Source organism: Oryctolagus cuniculus, chromosome X (assembly GCF_051225735.1).
Source record: "Oryctolagus cuniculus isolate XC-2025 breed Fujian yellow rabbit chromosome X, ASM5122573v1, whole genome shotgun sequence".
In the NCBI taxonomy this organism is placed as follows: Eukaryota; Metazoa; Chordata; class Mammalia; order Lagomorpha; family Leporidae; genus Oryctolagus; species Oryctolagus cuniculus.
The window spans coordinates 92,837,023-92,859,758 of NC_142888.1; positions in this window are offsets into that span (position 1 = coordinate 92,837,023).

Genomic DNA, 22,736 nt, shown 5'->3' on the forward strand with positions numbered 1-22,736 from the left:
ATTCCCTAAGGAAAAAGTAATTACTAAGAAGAGTCAAACAGAAATTTTGGAGATGAAAACTTCAATTAATGAAATTTTTAAAATATGATATGATTTAGAGAACAAAACTTTTGTAATAACTAAATCAGATAAAAATAACAAGAATGGAATCTCCTGGCACATTTCTAGCTCTACCATTGGAGGTAAGTCCAAGTGAGCATGTGCCGACCTGTATATCTCCTCCCTCCCTTATTCCCACTCATATTTAACAAAGATCATTTTTCCATTAATTTTAAATGCCTAAGAATAATTGTGTATTAATTACAAATTTCAACCAATGGTATTAAGTAGAACAAAACAAAACAAAATACTAAAAGGAATAAAATAGTAAGTTGTTCCTCAACAGTCAAGACAAGGGTTGATCTAGTCATTGTTTCTCATAGTGTCCATTCACTTCAACGGGTTTCCTTTTAGGTGCTGGTTAGTTGTCATCAATCAGGGAGAACATGATATTTGCCCCTTTCGTACTGGATTATTTCACTCAGCATGATATTTTCCAGATTCCTCCATCTTGTTGCAAATGACCGGATTTCATTGTTTTTGACTGCTGTATAGTATTCTATAGAGTACATGTCCCATAATTTCTTTATCCAGTCTACTGTTGATGGGCATTTAGGTTGATTCCATATCTTAGCTATTGTGAATTGAGCTGCAATAAACATTGAGGTTCAAACAGCTCTTTTTTTTTTTTTTCCAGTTTAATTCCCTTTGGGTAAATTCCAAGGAGTGGGATGGCTGGGTCATGTGGTAGGGCTATATTCAGGTTTCTGAGGATTCTCAAACTGACTTCCATAGTGGCTTTACCAGTTTACATTCCCACCAACAGTGGGTTAGTTACCCCACATCCTTGCCAGCATGTGCCAGGGAATTCCAATTCAGTCTTATCAAAGAGGCATGTACCAATGCCAGCTCACTTGTTAAAGTGATAAGTTTAAGTACATAATTGATCAAAAAGATAGGTTAAGTGTCGAAGAGATTTCACAAATAAGACCAGTGTCTGCAAGTAATGAAGGATAGAATTAAAAGGGAAAGAATGATCCTGTGGGGGAAGCAGGATACACAGTACACTCATAGAATGGCAAATGCCCTAAACAGCACTCCAGCCTCAGAATCAACCCTTGGGGCATTCGGATCTGGCTAAAAGGCCCATGAGAGTCTCGCAGGCATGGAAAGCCAAGACACTGTGGCAAAAACAACCTGAACGAAAGATCTTGGTGAACAAGATCCCAGCAGAAAGAACGGGCCATCAAAGAAGGAGGCACCTTTCTCTGAAGGCAGGAAGGAACCTCCACTGTGATATGGCCTTGACTAAATAAGTTCAGAGTTGGTGAACTGAAGAGGCTTCCATAGCCTAGACAGCTCATGGCAGGAGCCTCGGGTGATTACTTACGTCATAAATAAGAGTGTCAATTGTTAGATCAACAACGGGAGTCACTGTGCACCTGCTCCCCACATAGGATCTCTGTCCTTAATGTGTTTTACTATGAGAATTAACGGTAAAACCACTAGTCGAACAGTACTCTATATCTTGTGCGGTTGTGTGGGTGCAGTCTGTTGAAATCTTTCCTTAGTATATACTAAGTTGATCTTCTGTATATAAAGACAATTGAAAATGAATCTTGATGAAGAGTGGGATGGGAGAGGAAGTGGGAGATGGGATGGCTGCCGGTGGGAGGGAGGTTATGGGGGAAAAAGCCACAACAATGCAAATGTTGTGCTTTATTAATTTACACTTATTAAATAAAAATAACAAGAATGGAAAAGAATGAAGAAAGTCTATATGAAATATGGGATACCATTAAATGACCAAATGTTTGCTTTATAGGGGATCCTGAATGAGAAGAGAAGGAAAAATACATTGAGTATCTACTAAATGAAATAATAGTCGAAAACTTACCAAGTCTTAATATAGACACTGATATCCAGATGCAAGCTCAGAGGACCTCAAAGAGAGTCAACCAAAAAAAGTTTTGTCCAAGGCACATATAGTCAATGTGTCGTAAACCGTCACTAATTTACAAACTATTACACAACATTGGAAAGTTTAAAACTCTGCCAGACTCTTTTTATGAGGCTAGCATCACTCTGATACCACAGCAAAGACACACTACAAAAAGAAAACTAACGATATATATCCTTGATGAACATAAATGCAAAAACTCTCAACAAAATGCTAGCAAACCAGAATCAACAGCATATAAAAAAGATCATACATCACAGCCAAGTGTGATTTATCCTAGAGATGCAAGTGTAGTTCAACATTCAGAAATCAGTTAAGTGTCATAAATCACATAAACGGAATGAAAAGCAAGAACCATATGGCAATCTCAATTAATGCAGAGAAGGACTTTGATAAGATTAAACATTCTTTCATGATGATAATCATCCAGAGAATCATGTATAGAAAATTAGGTATAGAATTAGGTATAGAAAACACTTCAGCCGGCACCTCTGCCTGAGTCAGAGGCTAATCCTCTGCCTGCGGCACCGGCACCCCAGGTTCTAGTCCCTGTCGGGGTGCCGGATTCTGTCCCGGTTGCTCCTCTTCCAGTCCAGCTCTCTGCTATGGCCCGGGAGTGCAGTGGAGGATGACCCAAGTCCTTGGGCCTGGCACCCGCATGGGAGACCAGGAGAAGCACCTGGCTCCTGGCTTTGGATCAGCGCAGTGCGCCGGCCGCAGCGGCCATTGTGGGGTGAACCAACGGAAAAAGGAAGACTTTTCTCTGTCTCTCTCTTTCACTGTCCACTCTGTCAAAAAAAAAAAAAAAAGAAAGAAAGAAAACACCTCAAAAATTTGAAGACTGTATATTACAAACCAACAGCCAATATCATATTCAATGAGGAAAAGCTGAAAGCATTTTCCTTCAGATCTGTAAGAATACAATGATGTCCATTTTCACCACTCTTATTCAATACATGATTGAAAATATTAGCAAGAGCAATTAGATAGGAATTAGATAGGAGAAATAAATAAAAAGATCAAAATTGTAAAGGAGAAAGTCAAAATACACATGTTAGCAGATAAGAAGATGTTGTACATGGATAAACCTCAACACTCCACCAAAAAGCTACTAGAACTTATAAACCAATTCAGTAAAGCTGCAGGTAATAAAATAAACATTGAAAATTATGAAACATTGATGAAAGAAATCATCAAGGACACAAAAATGGAAACATATTCCTTGCTCATAGATTAGAAAAAATACTATAAATTGTCTACCTAAAGTAATCTAAATATTCATGCAATACCTAACAAAATACCAATGATATTATTCACAGAATTAGAAAACTCAATATAAAAATCTGTATGTATTGGGCCAGCGCTGCGGCTCACTAGACTAATTCTCTGCCTGTGGCACCGGCACCCCTGGTTCTAGTCCCGGTCAGGGCGCCAGATTCTCTCCCGGTTGCTCCTCTTCCAGTCCATCTCTCTGCTGTGGCCTAGGAGTGCAGTGGAAGATAGCCCAGGTCCTTGGGCCCTGCACCCGCATGGGAGACCAGGAGGAGGCACTTGCCTCCTGGCTTTGGATCGGCGCAGTGCACCAGCTGCAATGAGCCGGCTGTAGCAGCCACTTGGCAGGGTGAACCAACGGCAAAGGAAAACCTTTTTCTCTGTCTCTCTCTCTCTCACTGTCTAACTCTGCCTGTTAATAAAAATAAAAATAAAAATAAAAATAAAAATAAAAATAAAAATAAATCTGTATGGATCAAAAAAAGCTCAGAGTCGCCAAAGTGATCCTGAGCAACAGAAAAAAAAATCAACCTGGAGGCATCACAATGCTTGATTTCAAGGATTACTACAAAGCTACACTTATAATAACAGCATGATACTAGCATTAAAACAAACACATAGACTAATAGAAAAAAGACATAGCCCAGAAATTAATCCACATATATAGAGGCAACTAATTTTTTATAAAAGTGCCCAGAGAAAGAATTTATCTTCAATAAATGGTGCCACCAAGATGAAGCTTTACCTTTTGCATCAAAAATGGGTATAACTGGAAGACATCTTGTTGCATGAAAAAAGAAAAACACAGAAAAATAAATACTGCATGTTCTCTCTTATATGTGGGAGCTAAAAGAGAGAAAGAGGGAGGGAGGGGGAGAGGGAGAGGGAGAAGGAGAGAAAGAGGGGGAGAGAGAGAGTGAAGGAAAGGAAGGAAAGAAGGAAGAAAGATGCCTGTGTGTATCAGTTTTGCTGAAAACATAATGGTTTGTCACACTTTGTTTTAAACCTTTGCCAAACAAATTGTTAAGAATAATATACTATAGTTTTAATGATCTGTGGTTATTTTAAAATTTATTTTAAATGAGTAAAATTGAACATCTTTTCATTTTTTACTGTTTATAGCCTTTGCCTATATATTCATGGTGAATTATTGTTGCTTTTTATTTGCTGAGCTCTTTATTTAGTGGATCATTAAGCCTTTTACTATAATGTAAATTAAAAATATGTTATCTCAAAAATAATTAACTATTGAGTGAAGAAAAAGAAAAAAAATCATATGGAAACACAAAAGAACTCAAATAGCCAAAAAAAATCTTCAACAATAAAAACAAATATGGAGTCATCACCAGACTAGATTTCAAGACACGCTATAGAATATTATAACTAAAAAATCATAATACTGGCATAAAATAGAAGGAGAGACCACTGTAACAGAATTGAAATTCCAGAGACAAACCCAATTCTATAAAACCAACTTAGTTTTGACAAAGGTGCTAAAAATATTCCCTGGAGAAGGGACAGTCTTTTAAAAACATGGTATCAGAACAATTGGATTTCCACATGCCGAAGTTTGAATAAGACCCCTACCTTAAACTTAATACAAAAATCAACTAAAATAAATCAAGTATCTAAATATAAGACCTGAAACTATGAAAGTATAAAAGGAACGCTCCAAAACATTTGCATAGGCAGTAGTTTTTTTTTTTCAGAAGATCTAAATGCACATCAACTAAAAAATAAACTAGATAAATGGGATTATACCAGACAAGGAAGCCCTGCTCAGCAACATAAAACAGAATGAAGAGACATGTACAGAATGCAAAAATATTTCCCAAATATGCATCTGATAAAAAATAATATTAAAAATATATATGAAGTTCAAAGATGCAACAACAGCAAAACGAATAATCCAGTTAAGAAATGGGAAATGTGGAGGCTGTCATTGCGGCGTAGTGGGTAAAGACACCACCTTTGAAACCAGCATCCCATATGGGCACTGGTTCATGTCCCGGCTATTCTACTTCTGCTAGTTGACTTCCATGGCTCCAAACTCATTGCTGAGTTTCTGCAGTCACAGAAAACATTGCATAAGATGGATAAGTCAGAGAGAGGCAAAGGCAAAGCTGATTCTGATTCTGCAGATAAGGGAGAAGAGAGCAAACAAGATCAGAAAAGTCATGAGGCTTTGCCTGAGGTTTGGAGCCAGACCAGTTTATTGCAGCTACAGATTCCAGTGGAAAGCTCATGTTCCTCATGAAATTGAGAAGCTCTGTTGAGGCTGACCTGGCCCTTGACAATGAAGCCAATGTCAGGTGCCCACAGATTGCCATTTCCTTCTATGAGGAAAGGCTGACATGGCATCCTTACCCCTCAGAGGATGATGATGAAGAAGACAAGAATAAACTCTCCTGAGTAGCAGCCCCTGTCACATCTTACTGCAGGTTTCAAGTGGGGAGGGAAGAAGTCCTCCCTGTCTTGACACCACAGAGGTAGCTTGAGAAGATGTCCTTTGAAGAGCCAGTACAGTTTCTGTGCCTTGCAGCAGTCTAAGTGCTTCAAGCTGTTCCAAGCTGTGCAGTTTGCACATCCATCCCAGTGGAGGGGAATGGGGATAAGTGTTTCAAAGCACCCCTATCTGTGCTTTTCTGAGAGAAGCGAAAGACCTGCTATGATGGACAAAACTTGCAGAATTCGCCATGTGGGAGAACTTTTTCAAAGAAGACCCACAGCCTTCTTCCCAATAGTGTTAACTCTGCATTATTATGTGTGTAGTTTTGGCTATTACTGGTGTATTATTTGGGGGTGGGAAGTATGGAATAGGGATGGAGGGCGATGGATTAGATCATTTTGATTAACATTTGGGGTCTGATTGGGGAAAGGTGAAACAGCCAAAACAGCAACTAACTGATGACTCGGTTCTATGTTCAGGACATTTTACCTTTTCAAAAAAAAGTCACTGACACCATAAATGAGGACTGCCAGAGACTATTGAAAAGTTGTGAATGCCTGAAACCTGTAGGCCAAGGCATTCCCTGCTTGAGCTTAATGTGGTTAGCCACAAAGGAATAAGTCAGCTGGTAAGTTACCAAAGCTGCCATTTTGGAGGTGGAAATTGATTGGATCATTCTGTCTTGAAGGTGCTAATTCTCGAAATTAGACAAGGAGACCGACCCCCTTTCCAACTATGAAGTTGAATCAGCTTATCTAGCCAAGTCACTGGCTGAGAAATTGGGGGAGGGGAAGAGAGTGGTACAAGTGATGGGAGAGTAGAGAAAGACAAAGACCAAGACCCATCCTCTTAAAGTAGCAAATTCTTGAAGCCTCTGTGTGTGTGTGTGTGTGTGTGTGTGTGGTGTTTCTTTTTTAAATTTTGAGCTCTGAAATAATCAGTGGCAGGGTTCAGTCACTGATAGTAGAAGCTTCAATTAAGCTATTCAAGTATTGAATGATTTCAGAATCATGGTCTCAGAAGTCTAAGCATTCATACTGAGGTGGTGGGTTACTTTAAAAACACCAAACATTTTTTTTTAAATCCTAAGAACTAACTGATGTCCAAGATGATCCATCATCAGATCACTCAGTTCTTAACATGATCTAGACCTGCATCTATAGCTACATTGTAAATCTCTTTAGACATGTGTTAGGTCTCTGTGAAAAATTTGTTTAAAATGTAAACTTCATACCACACTCTCAGTTGTTACCTTAATTAAAATATAGATTTATAATCTCTGAAAAAATAATTTGCTATGGATTTTTTGAATCCATAAATAAATACATAAATAATATTTAAAAAATTTATTAATGTAAATAGAACATATTTTATGCATTCAATAGGTACAGTTCCAAGATGACAAACACACTTCCCTCACTCCCCTGCTCCTTGTCCTCTCCTCATCAGTTTTTGGAAGGACATAATTTTAATCCACTCTATATTCACAGGCCTAATTCACCACTAATCATAATATCTAACAAGTAGAAAGTTATGAAGATCACAGTTCTACAAGAGTATAAAAATGAGTTAAAAAAACCAATCATATCCTAAAGTGACATTTTCATTCCTATAAAATTGTTGTACTCTATATTATTTGCCACATATCAGAAAAACCTATATTTGTCTTTTTGAGACTGTCTTATTTCACTGAGCATAAGGGTTTCAAATTGCATCCATTTTGTAGCAAAAGACAGTATTTAATTTTTATGGCTGAGTAGTATTCCATAGTGTATATATACCACATTTTCTTTATCCAGTAATCAGTTGATGGGCATCTGGGTTAATTCCATACCTTAGCTATTGTGAATTGAGCTGTAATAAGCATGGGGGTACAAATAACATTTTTGTATGTTGATTTCATTTCATTCGGGTAAATTCCCAGGATTGGGTGGGCTAGATCATATGACAGACCTATTTTCAGATTTCTGAGGAATCTCCATACTGTCTTTCATAACAGTTGAACTAGTTTACATTCCCATCAACAGTGGATTAAGCTGCCTCTCCCCAACAACTGAACAGAATTTTTTTTTTCATTTTTTGATGGGAGCCATTGTAATTAGGATGAGGTGTAACAACATTTTGGTTTTATCTGCATTTCCCTGATTGCTAGTAATCCTTAGCATTTTTTCATGTGTCTGTTGGCCATTTGAATTTCATCCTTTGAGGAATAATTAGTCAAGTCCTTTTCCCATTTCTTTACTGGATTTTTTGATTTGTTGTTGATTTTCTTGAGCTGTTTATAGATTAGGGATATTACTTCTTTATCAGTTGCATAGTTTGCGAATACATTCCCTTGTTTGCCTCCTCACTTAATTGAGTGTTTCATTTGCAGTGCAGAAGCTTCCTAGCTTGATGTAAACCTATTTGTCTATTTTTGCCTTGACTACCTGTAATTCTAGAATCTTTTCCAAGAAGTCTTTGCCTATGTCAATGTCTTGCAGTTTCCCCAATGTTTTCCAATAGTAATTTGATGGTATCAGGTCATATATTTAAATCCTTGATCCATTTTTAATTGATTTCTGTGTGAGTTGTAAGGTGTGTGTCTTCTTTCATACTTCTGCATGCAGAGATTCAGTATTCCCTGCATCATTTGTTGATGAGACTGTCCTTTCTCCAGAGATTGATTGTCAAAAGTTAATTGGCTATAGATGAAGGTTTATATTCTGTTCCATTGGTTAATGTGTGCATTTTTTACCAGTATCAGGCTGTTTTGAATATAAATGTCCCATAGTTTGTCTTGAAGACTGGTATTTTGATGCCTGTGCCTGCTTTATTTTTAGGATTGCTTAAGCTATCTGAGGTATCTTGTGTTTACATATGAATTTTAGCATCTTTTTCTAGATCTGAAAAGAATGTAGTTGGTATTTTGATTGGGAGCACATTGAATCTGTAAATTGTTTTCAGTAGTATGGATATTTTGATGATATTAATTCCTCCAATTCATGAATATGAAAGATTTTTCACATTTTTGTGTCTTCTATTTCTTTAATGTTTTGTAATATTCATCGTAGAGATCTTTCACCTCAGTTAAATTTATTCCAAGGTATTTAAATTTTCTATTATTGTGAATGGGACTGATCTTACAAGTTCTTACTCAGCAATGAATTTTTCTTTGTATACAAAGACTATTGATTTTTGTGTGTTGATTTTTTTTAATCCTGCAACTTTAAGAAACTCTCTTAGGAGTTGCAATAGACTCTTAGTGGAGTCTTTTGGTTCCCTTATTAATAGAATCATGTCATCTACAAGCATAGATATTTTGACCTCTTCATTTCTAATTTGTATCTTTTTTATTTCTTCTTCTTGCCTAATGGTTCCAGCTAAAACTTCTAGGATCAGTGAAGACCACTGATATTCATGGGCATACTTTTTCTGGTTCCAGATTTAGTGAAAATACTTCTAACTTTCCCCATTCAATAAGATGCTGGCTGTGGGTTTGTCATATATTGTCTTGATTTTGTTGAGGAATGTTCCTTCTTTTTTTTTTTTTTTTTTTTTTGTTGTTGTTGACAGGCAGAGTGGATAGTGAGAGAGACAGAGAGAAAGGTCTTCCTTTTTTTTTTTTTTTTTGCCATTGGTTCACCCTCCAATGGCCGCCACGGCTGGCGCGCTGCAGCTGGTGCACCGCGCTGATCCAAAGGCAGGAGCCAGGTGCTTATCCTGGTCTCCCATGGGGTGCAGGGCCCAAGCACTTGGGCCATCCTCCACTGCCATCCTGGGCCACAGCAGAAAGCTGGCCTGGAAGAGGGGCAACTGGGAAAGAATCCGGCGCCCTGACCAGGGCTAGAACCTGGTGTGCTGGCACTGCTAGGTGGAGGATTAGCCTATTGAGCTGCGGCGCCGGCCGAAGAATGTTCCTTCTGTACAAAATTTGCTTAAGGTTTTCATGAGGAAAGCATGGTATATATATATATTTTTAAATTCTTTCTCTGCATTTATTGTGATAATCACATGATTTCTATTCTTCAATTTGTTAATGTAATGTATACTATTTAGTGATTTTCTTATGAGGAACAGTCCTTGCATACCAGAGATAAATCCTACTTGGTCAAGGTGAATGAGTGATCTTTCTGATATATTGTTGGATTATATAAACTGGTATTTTGTTGAGAATTTTTGCATTTGTGTTCACTGGTAGATATTGGTCTTTAGTTCTCTTTCATCATTTTATATTTTTCAGATTTTTGAATTAAGGTGATGCTCTCTTCATAGATGGAATTTGGGAGGATTTCCTCCCTTTCAATGGTTTTGAATAATTGGAGAAGAACTGGAATTAATTCTTTAAAAGATTGCTACTAGGTGGGAAATATCACTGTGTTCCTAAATATCTCTCTCTCTTTATATATATATATAATATAAATATATATTTATAAATATATAATATATAAATATATATAAAATACATGAGACTTGTATACCATAAATAAAATTTTTAAAAAATGATGCAACAATGAAACAGTCCGATCTTATACTTTTTTTTGCTGGGAGGGTCTTTATTTCTTATTCAATCTCTTTCTTAGTTATTAGTCTATTTAGGTTTTTTATATCTTCATGAATCAATTTTAGCAAATTGCACGTGTCCACAAATCTATCATTGCTTCTAGATTTTCCAGTTTGTTGAAATATTGTTGTTTGTAGTAATTACTGATGATTCTTTTATTTCTGTGGTATTCATTGTTACATCTCTGATTTTATTGATTTGGGTCTTCTCCCTCAATTTTATTTATTTTTTCACAAAAATGGCTCTTCATTTCACTGATCTTTGTATTTTTGTTTCAATTAGTTTATCTCTTTTTTAATATTAATTATTTCTTTCCTGCTACTAATTTTGGATTTCATTTGCAACTCTTTTTTTAAACTTTTATTTAATGAATATAAATTTCCAAAGTACAGCTTATGGATTACAACGGCTTCCCACCCGCAACCCTCCGCTTTCCCACTCCCTCTCCCCTTCCATTCACATCAAGATTCATTTTCAATTCTCTTTATATACAGAAGATCAGTTTAGCATACATTAATAAAGATTTCAACAGTTTGCTCCCACACAGAAACATAAAGTGAAAAATACTGTTGGAGTACTAGTTATAGCATTAAATCTCAATGTACAGCACACTAAGGACAGAGATCCTACATGAGGAGTAAGTGCACAGTGACTCCTGTTGTTGACTTAACAAATTGACACTCTTGTTTATGGCCTCAGTAATCACCCTAGGCTCTTGTCATGAGCTCCCAAGGCTATGGAAGCCCCCTGAGTTCACCGACTCTGATCATATTTAGACAAGGCCATGGTCAAAGTGGAAGTTCTCTCCTCCCTTCAGAGAAAGGCACCTCCTTCTTTGATGACCTATTCTTTCTACTGGAATCTCACTCGTGGAGATCTTTCATTTAGGTCACTTCATTTTCTTTCTTTTTTTTTTTTTCTTTGCCACAGTGTCTTGGCTTTCCATGCCTGAAATACTCTCATGGGCTTTTCAGCCAGATCGGAATGCCTTAAGGGCTGATTCTGAGGCCAGAGTATTGTTTAGGACATCTGCCATTCTATGAGTTGCTGTGTATCCTGCTTCCCATGCTGGATCGTTCTCTCCCTTTTTATTCTATCAGTTAGTATTTGCAGACACTAGTCTTGTTTATGTGGTCCCTTTTACTTTTAGTCCTATCATTATGATCAATTGTGAACTGAAATTGATCACTTGGACTAGTGAGATGGCATTGGTACATGCCACCTGATGGGATTGAATTGGAATCCCCTGGTATGTTTCTAACTCCACCATTTGGGGAAGTCAGCTTGAGCATGTCCCAAATTGTACATCTCTTCCCTCTCTTATTCCCACCGTTATGTTTAACAGGGATCACTTTTCAGTTAAGTTTCAACACTTAAGAATAATTGTGTGTTAATTACAGAGTTCAACCAATGGTATCAACTAGAACAAAAAATAATAAAAGGGATAAAGTATTAAGTTATTCATTAGGGCAAGGGCTGATGAAGTCACCGTTTCTCATAGTGTCCATTTCACTTCAACGGGTTTCCTTTTAGTTGCTTGGTTAGTTGTCACCAATCAGGGAGAAGATATGATATTTGTCCCTTTGGGACTGGCTTATTTCACTCAGCATGATGTGTTCCAGATTCCTCCATTTTGTTGCAAATGACTGGAATTCATTGTTTTTTATTGCTGTATAGTATTCTATAGAGTACATATCCCATAATTTCTTTATCCAGTCTACTGTTGATGGGCATTTAAGTTGATTCCAGGTCTTAGCTATTGTGAATTGAGCCATTTGCAACTCTTTTATTAGGTCCTTGGGATATATCATGATATCATGATATCATGATAGATCATTAGTTTGATGCCTTTCCAATTTTTTGATGTAAGCACTAATATCTAAACTTTTTTCTTAACACTGCTTTTGTTGAATCCCATAAGTTTTTATATGTTTTATTTTCATATTCACATTTCAAGGAATTTTTAAATTTCCCTTTTGATTTCTTCTATATGCCACTGTTCATTGGAACATGTCTAATTATTTGTATACCAAATAACAATGCATTGAAGCATCATTAAGAAACAATCACTAAATATTGTAAATAAAATTGGAGGTTCAGAAAGCTTTACAGAGAAGATCTACAACCTAGAATCCTCAAGAAAATCTTACATATTTTACTATGTGAAAATTTCTTTATAATACGATATAGAATTGTAAAACAATTTATGGTATTGGAGATAATGTGTGCAACATATATCACTGACAAAAGATAAATACCAAAATATAAAAAAGACTTTTAGGTATAAGTAAAAACCTTACAATCAATACAAAGGAAATGAACAACATAAATAAACACTAACAGGCAGAGAAAACATTCAGATGAATGCTGCTCAACCTCACTAGTAATCAGTTACAACCAACTGAAATGGTAATTGGGTTTTTTTTTACCTCTGAAATTGCCTACAAATACCTACCATTCTAAACATTGAATAGTAGAACAACTTGAACCTTTCTCTGGATATTTACAAAGACATTATCAAAGCATTGCAGTGTGATTACATTAGTAACTACCTCATATTAGTGTTAAAAATCTTTGATAATGAATCAGGTTGGAAGACATCATTATATTCACAACTTTGCTGCAAAGGAACATTGGAACTGTAAAGAAGGTTTTAAGCATTTTAGACACTGCCATAAAGGAGGGCACATAAGATGATGTTTCTAATGGATGTTAAGTGAGCATATTACCACAGAAACTACCATAAATGTTAAGAAAACATTTGTGAGAGTAAAGCTTTACAGGTATTCCCATTTAAGAATACACAAAAATGCTTTCTATCCATGCTGTTATTTAACTGCACAGTGCAAAAATCTAGTGTAGGCAACAATCAAAGCAACACCCCCTTTCCCTTAAATAGGGGTAAACACTCAAAAGAAACATGAAAACAGAATATTTACAGAAAAGTAATGACCTATACAGAAAAGCAAAATGGATATACTCAAAATTACTAGAATGTATAAATAAATGATCTAATGATGCATCTCAAACACTTAGAAAAACAAGAATAAACCAAACCCCAAATCAGAAGATAAAAAATAGTAAGAAGAATCATGTAGGAAATAAATGAGATTGAAAATAAAAAAATACAAAAAATCAACAAGGCAAAAGATGGTTTTATGAGAAGAGAAACAAAATAGACACACTTTTAACCAGGCTATTAATAGATTTGAAAGATGATCAAACTACAAAATTACATTTATTTTAATTTAATGTCTCCCCAATTAAAATACCAAATACTTCTTTTGTGTATAACACAAATATTAAATGTCAAAGCATATTACATGATTACTGCATTTAAAAGAAAATTTTATTATTACAGGAATATCCAGAAGAAAATTTTTAAAAAATCAGAAACAAGCATATAAAAATATTCATGTTCATTCTACTATTAATATCACATTTAAAGCAGTAGAGATAGAAAAAATATAGTCCACAATTCCTAAGTATCCCTTGAGAAAAGACATGCATATTGGTTCCAGTTTGTGCTGCACGAAAATATTTTACAGTGAGCCCTTCAGATCCAGTTATAACATGGAAAGAATTTAATTCATCACTGCTAGCCTTTAGCATGGAAAAGATGAACAAATTGAAAATTATTGCTTTTCTTAACCCATAAGAAAACCAAGTTCGCAGAGCAAAATGACACCCCAAATTCTGAACTGAGAAGCATAATCAGAGAGTGAACCTTAAAATTTGCTTGCCAAGAACAGAGGTGATTGGAGATAAAAATTTATAGGTATATTTATATGGTAATTCAGTTGAATTGATGGAGGCTGATTGTAGATTAACACTGAAGTGAGAAACTCCAAGGTAACATGGATTATGGAGATATCAACACTTTTGTGTATATAACTTCTAGTTTCTCATGTTGAAGGTGCAAGGAAGATTATTTTATGGCTCTAGCAGAGAAAGGGAAAGAATAACCCTTGTTAAATATACCTATAGTAGCTTTCTCCAAAACAAAGTCCTACTCTCCAGGGTGGGGGTGGGTGGGGGGAATAACAGAGCCATATCAAAGCACGAGGAAAGAGTTTCCACCATCTCAAGTCCCCGGTAGTCTTTTCATCTCAACTAAGAACAAAATATGTAGTCAACCAGAGCCGGAGTTCTAAAGTAAGAGATTACCAACGTTATGGAAAGGGAAGAAAATATAGGGCAAGGGAAAAAATAACTATACCTACTGAGAAATACATGTGAAGATCACAGCTCCAATGCATAAGGTCATTACAAGGCTGAGATTTGAACAGAAAATTGTAGAATGCTTTCTTTCCCCTATACCTTATTATGACATCAACAGAATTCCAATACAATAATAAAGGATTAAACTGAAAGAGTTATAAAAGAGACTTTCTTTGAGAAGGAATACACAATGAAGCCCCAGGGCAAGAGACAAAACAAAGTGATCTAGGGGAATTATAGGTACCTGGCATATTATATGTACAAAAAAATTTAAAAAATCTAATTCCTATCTGAATTAATGAATTCTTAAACTAAAGACCATTCTTAATAATTTAGTCTTACTTGGTAGATCATGTCCATTTTTCAACCAACAACTTCAAGTAATCTAAAGAAGCAAGAATTGTACTTTCTGAAGTGAAAAAGAAATCATTTTAACAAGATTTAAACATGACAAAAGTAATGGAATTATCACAAGGAATTTAAATAACTATGATCAATATGCCAAAGTCTCAAAAGAAAAAACTTGGTAACAGGCAAGAATTGATGGATAATAAGCAGAAATAGGAAAATTGTAAGAAAGAAACAAGAGTAAATTCTAGAAATTAAAAGAAAAAACACTAACATAAATCAACAATGCTTTATACTCATATGAGCTCATTAATTAGTAGAACCAATGTAGCCAAGGCATGTATTGATGACTTGGAATTCACTTCCCCAAAACAATTTCAATTAGAAAATTAATTTTTTATTGTTTTAAATTGTATTTCTGTTTTACAAGTTTCAAGTAATTAATATGTACAGATTTAGGAACACAGTGATATTTCCCAATCTACCCTCTCTCCCACTCATGCTGGAACACTTCATCCTCCTCCCTCTCCTAGTCCCACTTTTAATTTTTACAAAGATATATTTAGTTTACTTAATAGTCATAAGGTTAACCCTATACTAAACAAAGAGTTCAGCAAATACTATGAAGAAACAAAAAAACATTGTTCCTCAACAGAAGAGACAAGGGCTATAAAAAGCCACTTAATCTGAAAATGTCTATTTCACTCCCTTACATTTTAGGTGGAGTCTTTTGGATCCCCTATGTATAGAAACATGTTACCTGCAAATAGAGAGAGTCTGACTTCCTCCTTTCCAATTTGATCCCTTTGATTCCTTTCCCTTGCCTAATAACTCTGGCTAAAACTTTCAGGAATATATTGAATAGCAATGGTCTAGTAGCCATCCTTGTCTGATTCCCAGATCTTAGGGGGAATGCTTCCAACTTTTCCCCATTCAGTAGGATGCTGACTATGGGTTTGTCATAAATTACCTTGATTGTGTTGAGGAACATTCCTTCTATACCCAATTGGCTTAACGTTTTCATCATTAAAGGATCTGGTATTTTATCAAATGTTTTCTCTGCATCTATTGAGATATCTAAATGCTTTTTGTTCTTCAGTTTGCTAATGTGATGTATCACATTTATTGATTTGTGAATGTTGAACCATCCCTGCATACCAGGGATAAATCCCACTAGGTCCAGGAAAACGATTTTCTGATGTGTTGTTGGATTCGATTAGCTAATATTTTGTTGAAGATTCTTGCTTCTATGTTCATCAGAGATATTGGACTATAGTTCTCTTTCTCTGTTGAATCATTTTCTGGTTTAGGAATTAAGGTGATGCTGGTCTCATTGAAGGGTTTTGAGAGGATTCACTCCTTTTTAATTGTTTTGAATAGCTTGAGAAGAATTGAATCAGTTCCTGTTCAAAAGTCTGGTAGAATTCAGCAGTGAAGACACCTAGTCCTGGGCTTTCCTTCAGCGAGATAGTCTTACTAAAGATTCTCTGTCTTGGTTATTTGCTAGCTTAATTTTTGTATGTCTTCATTACTAGATTTTCGTAGATTGTATGTGTCCAGGAAACTCCATTTCTTCTAGGTTTCCCAATTTGTTGGCATAGAGTTCTTTCAGTAATTCCTGGTAATTCTTTTTTATTTCTGTGGCATCTATTTTTACATTTCCTTTTCATCTCTGATTTTATTGATTTGCATCTTCTACCTCATTTTGTTTTGGTTAGATGGTTCAATGGTGCATCCATTCTGTTTTTTTTTTTTTTTTCAAAAAAAAATCTCTTTATTTCACTTATCTTTTGTATTCTTATTTTGGTTTCAATTTTGTTTATTTCTTCTCTGTTTTTAATTATGTCTTTTCTCCTACTAATTTTGACCTTAGTTTCTTTTTGTTTTTCTAGGTTCTTGAGATGCATTGATAGCTCATTTATTTGGTACCTTTCCAGTTTCTTGATGGAGGCACCAACTGCTATCAACTTCCCTCTTAATACTGCTTTTGATGTATCCCATAAGTTTGATGTGATATATTGTCATACCCAATTGTTCTAGAAATATTTTGTTTCTCTTTTGATTTCTTCTATTACCCACTGTTCATTCAGGACCAGGTTGTTCAGTCTCTATGTGTTTGCATATGATCTAGAGATTCTTGAGTTGTTGATTTCCAGCATCATTCCATTGTGGTCAGAGAACATGCATGGCATGATTTTGATTTTTTTGAATTTGCTGAGACTTACTTTATGGCCTAGCACATGGTCTATCCTAGAGAAAGATCCATGCACCGAAGAGAAAAATGTGTATTCTGCAACTGTGAGGTGAGAAGTTCTGTAGATATCACTTAGGTCCATTTGATCTACAGTGTTGATTAGTCCTGTTGTTTCTCTGTTGATTTTCTGTCTCATTGATCTGTCCATTGATGAAAGTGGGGTGTTGAAGTCTCCCATTTATATTGCATTGGAGTCTATATCTCACTTTAGATCCATTAATATTTCTTTTAAATAGCCAGGCTCCCTGTGATTGGGTGCACATACATTTATTATAGTCACATTTTCTCATTGAATTGATCCCTTAATCATTTTGTAGTGTCCTTCTTTGTGTATTTTAAAAATTTTGGTGTAAAATCTATTGTGTCTCATATGAGGATGGCTACACCTACCCTTTTTGTTTTCAATTAGCATACAATGTCTTTTTTCCCATTATTTCCCTTTCAATCTGCATGTATCTCTGTTGATGAGATATATTTCTTGTAGACAGCAAATAGATGGGTCTTGTTTTTTAATCCATTCAGCCAGTCTGTACCTTTTAACTAGAGAGCTGAGGCCATCTACATCCAAGGTTAAGATTGATAAGTAACGCCTTGTCTCTGCCATTTTTCTGTAAACATTCTTATTATCTACTTTGGATTTCCTTGTACTTTTATTGGGAAAGTTTCTGCCTTCACATTCTTTCATAATGATGACTTTCTTTCTGATCTTTCTGTGTTTCTGTGTGTAACACATCCTTAAGCATCTTTTGCATGGCTGCATATGTGGTGACAAATTATATCAATTTCTGTTTGTGATGAAAGGTCTTTATATCACCTTCATTCATGAATTAGAGCTGTGCAGGGTACAGTATTCTGGGTTCACTTCGACTATGTCTCTCCATTCTTTCCTAGGCTATAGAGTTTCTGATGAGAAGTCAGCTGTGAGTCTAATTGAAGGTCCTCTGAAAGTAATCTGGTGTTTCTCTTGTGTACATTTTAGAATCTTTTCTTTATGCTTAATCTGGAAAGTTTGACTACAGTGTGTTGTGGTGAAGATCTTTTCCAGTACTGCCGAGTAAGGGATCTATGTGCTCCCTGTACTTGGATGTCCCTTTCTTTCTCCAAATTTCAGAATTTTTTGTAATTATTTCTAGTCCATTCTCCCTTTCCACACCTTCAGGAACTCCTAAGACACACATGTTGGATCATTTGATAGTATCCCATAAGTCTCTAACATGGTTTTTTGTTTTTTCTAATTTCTTCTTTTTTTAGGCTTGACTGAAAAATTTCCTAAGATTTGTCTTCCATCTTGGATTTTCTTTATTCTGCCTCACCAAGCCTTTTGTTAAGGCCTTCCATCACATTTTTATTTGATCTATTGAATCTTTATTTCTAATATTTCATTTTTATTTCTTTCTAAAATCTGAATTTCATGGGAACATTTTTCATTCATATCATGTATGGATTTCTTTAATTCATGGGTTTTTTTCTGATTAATTTTGATTAATCCTATGTTTATCTTTTTAATTCAATTTCTGTCATTTCATAAATCTCTTCATTTCACATTCTAATATTGAAATGTTGTTTTGTTCCTTTGGGGGCATATGTTGTCTTCCTTTTCCATATTTCTTGAATTTCTGTGTTTATTTTTACATATGTGGAGATATTTGATTTTTTTTTCCTTTGATTTCCTTTGTCTTTGCACTATGCGTCTGTGGCTTAGTGGAATGACTGCACTTTCAGTGAATACCCAGAGTTGTGTGCTGGGTGTGGCCAGGAAGCTCTGATCAGTTCTCCAGGGTGGGGTGAGTCTCCAGAGTAACATTCAAGTTGAGCATGGTAGATCTCTTGTTAACAGAATGTGGGGATAGTTACCTCTGTTAGTGTGATCACACCCTCAGCTTCTCTATTCATAGGTGAACATTGCCCATGTGTTAGCTCCCAGTGGGTGCAATACTCATTCACGCTGCCTTATGAACTGAACAATCCTCACTCAAAGCATGGATCCTGCTGCTGTGACCTGCCGTAAGCAACTAGGGAGCTCCAAGAGTGTGGAGCCACACACAATTATTGCCCAGAGATGCAGCTACTTTCTTCACCCTCTCATGCAGCCAAAGAATCCCTGCAGTTTCAGCACACAAGGTTCCCATAGCCACCAGGTGCAGAGGGTCTGCTCTGCCCCCATCAGCCAGTCTGAATCAGAGAGGCAGATGTTCTTTGAGCTAGCTATCTGTGGGTACTCCACCTAGACAGCTTGAGACCTGGAGCCTGTGGTATGCTGGGAGGCTGGGGGTGCCTCACAGTTTTATGTGGGTGCCCAGCCCTTTGTTAATCCTCCCAGCCATGCTCAAATTCAGTTGGGACCATGGATTTTCCCTCTTCTAAAATCTCTGGATCACACATATACACAACAGCGACTGGCTGAATATTGCCCTCTCCCTGCTGCTGCCACCAGCACTACTGAGAAAGTGGTGTCCTGTCTCAGCTAGTTTGCACACGTGCAAGGGCTTCCATAGCTTCCACTTATGCCCAAAATGTCGCTCACCCTCTCCCAGCTGGGTACTGGGCACCATTGTGGAGAGGATGAGGTGAGAGAAATGTGCTCTGCTTACACTGGGTCTACAGGTACCTTCTAGCCCATAGAGCTCCAGGTCAGACTCATGCCATGCTCTCCCTCTGACTATATCACTATGGGTTGCTGCAGTCTGATCTCACCTCTATTTTCAAGCTGTGACTTTCTTCAGCTCCCAGCTGCTGGGGTCATGTTTTGTGTCCATGTTGATGGTGTGCATCCACACCTTGCATACAGGTCCAAAGCTTTCCTCTTCCTTTCTTAGAATTTCCACTATGATTTTCTCTCTAATTCTACTTTAAGAATGCATTTCCTACATTTTCTTACTATTTAGCCCTAGCCTAACTTAGTACATCCTCCCCTATTCTGTCATTTTCTTTAATTTTAAAAGTAACAAGTAAATAATAAAGCAATAAAGATAATAATTGTGTTATCACACTATTTGAGAAAATGAAATACATGACAGCAGCATTACAAATGTCAGAAGGGAACAATTTGAAATAGTTTTTTATAGTTCACCTACATTATCCCTGAAACAGTGGAGTCTTATTTGAATACAGACTTAGATAAGTTAAAAATGTATATTGCTGTTGCTAGTGTTGAGGCACAGTGTTTTGAAACACCATTTGTGATGCTAGCATTCTGCATTTCAGTGCCAGTTTGAGTCCTGACTATTCTACTTCTGATCCAGCTTCCTGCAAATGTGCTTGGGAAGGGACCAGAAGATTTTCCAAGTACTTGGGCCCATTCCACACAGAATAATCATAGTAAAAGAAATAATGAAAATTAGAACATGGGGTTCAGAGTTGTGGTGTAGCAGTTAAATTCCGGCTACTCCACTTCTGATCCAGCTCCCTGCTAACCTGAGAAATGCAAAGGAAGATGGTCCAAGTATTTGGGCCTCTGCCACCTGCATTGGAGAGCTAGATTAAGCTCCTGGCTCCTGGATTTGGCCTGTCCCAGTGCTGGCCATTGTAGCTATCTGGGGATTAAACAAGCAGATGGGAGATGTCTCCCTCTCTCTCTGTAACTCTGTCTTTAAATAAGTATATATTTAAACTCAGTAACACCATCAATCAACTGGATATAATGGGCATATTGAGACTACCTCATCCAACAGTAGAATACCTATTTTTCTGTAACTTGCATGGAAGAGTTACCAAGATAGACCACAGTCTATGAAATAAAACATATATTAGCATATTTAAAATAGCACAAATCATACAATGTCAGACTAAAATAGAATTGAAGAAGAAATCCACCAAAATATAGCCAGGAAAATATTGAAGTACTTAGAGATTAAACCATACACGTTTAAATAACATGTGAGTCAAAGAAGGAATCTTAATTTTTTTAATTTCTGGGGCTAAATTAAACTGAAAATACAACTTATCAAAATTTGTGGTATGTGGTGAAAGAACATGCTTAGAAGAAAATTTATAGCACTGTATGCATACATTTAAAAAGAAGAAAAGGGGTGGGTTTTTGTCACACCAGTTAAGATAGTGCTTGAGAAACATGCAGGGAACCTTGGTTTGTGTCACAACTCCACTCACAATTCAAGCTTCCTATTAATGCAAACTCTGGAAGGCAGCAATTAATTGATCAAGTAGGTGACTTCCATGCCACCCATATGGGAGACTCAGATTGAGTACATGGCTCTTGGTTTGCCCTAGCCTAGCTCCACCTCTTGTGGATATTTGAAGAGTGAATTAGGAAAAGGACAATCGCTTTGTCTCTATGTCTCTCTGCCTTTCAAAAAAATAAAATGAAAAAGAAGAAAAATATAAAATTAGTCCCATAGGTTTCAACTCTAGGAAACTAGAAACAGAAGAGCAATTTAAACAAAATAATCAGAATAAATGAAATAATAAAAAGTAGAGCATAATGGTTAATATTGTGGTGTAGCAGGTAAAGCCACTGCCTGCAATGCCAACATGCCAATTGGCACTGATTCATGTTCTGGCTGCTCCCTGCTAATGGCCTGGGAAAGCAATAGAAGATGGCCCAAGTGTCTGGGCCTCTGTCATCCACAAGGGAGACCAGATGAAGCTCCTAGCTCCTGGCTTTGGCCTGTCCCATTGCTGGCCATTGTGGCCATTTAGGGATTGAGCCAGTGAATGGAAAATCTCTCCCTCTCTCTCTCTTTCTCTTTCTCTCTCTCTCTCTTTCTGTGTGTGTGTGTGTGTGTGCGTGCGTGTGCGCATGTGTGTCTCTCTTTCTCTGTCTCCTTCTCTCTCTGTAACTTAGACTTTCAAATAAATAAATTACAAATAAATAAATCTTTAAAAAGATTTTCTCTATATCTCTCTTCTGTGTCCTCACCAGGGTCACCCTGTACTCTCTTTTAATGGCCATACAATCTCTTTCTAGTGTTTTTCAAATATCTTCAGCTTATTTTTACATAGCTCCAAGGCTGCTTCCACATATTTAGGTATTTGTTGCAGTAGCTCTGCACTATTGGTACCAATTTCTGTCTTAGTCCATTTATGTCGCTACAACAAATAACTTAAACTGTGCAATTTGTGAACATTAGAAATGTGTTGGTCACCATTCTTGAGGCTCAGAAGTTCAAGATTGAGAAATCAGCAATTTCAGTGTCTGGTGATAGTTCACATTGCTTTTCAGTAGCAATGCCTTATTGTTGTAGCTTTACATGTCAGAAGGAGCAAATAAGCCTTGTTAAGCCTCTTTTATAAGAACACTGATCCCATTTGTGAGGATGGAACCCAATGACCTGATAAGTTTCTAAAAGCCCCACTACTTAATATCATTGTACTGGGTATTAAGTTTCTTTTTTTAAATTTTTTTAACTTTTATTTAATGAATATAAATTTCCAAAGTACAGCTTGTGGAATACAATGGCTTCCCCCATAACTTCCCTCCCACCTGCAACCCTCCCATCTCCCACTCCCTCTCCCTTCCATTCACATCAAGATTCATTTTCGATTCTCTTTATCTACAGAAGATCAGTTTAGCATATATTAAGTAAAGATTTCAACAGTTTGCACCCACATAGAAACACAAAGTGAAAAATACTGTTTGAGTACTAGTAATAGCATTAAATCACAATGTACAGCACATTAAGGACAGAGATCC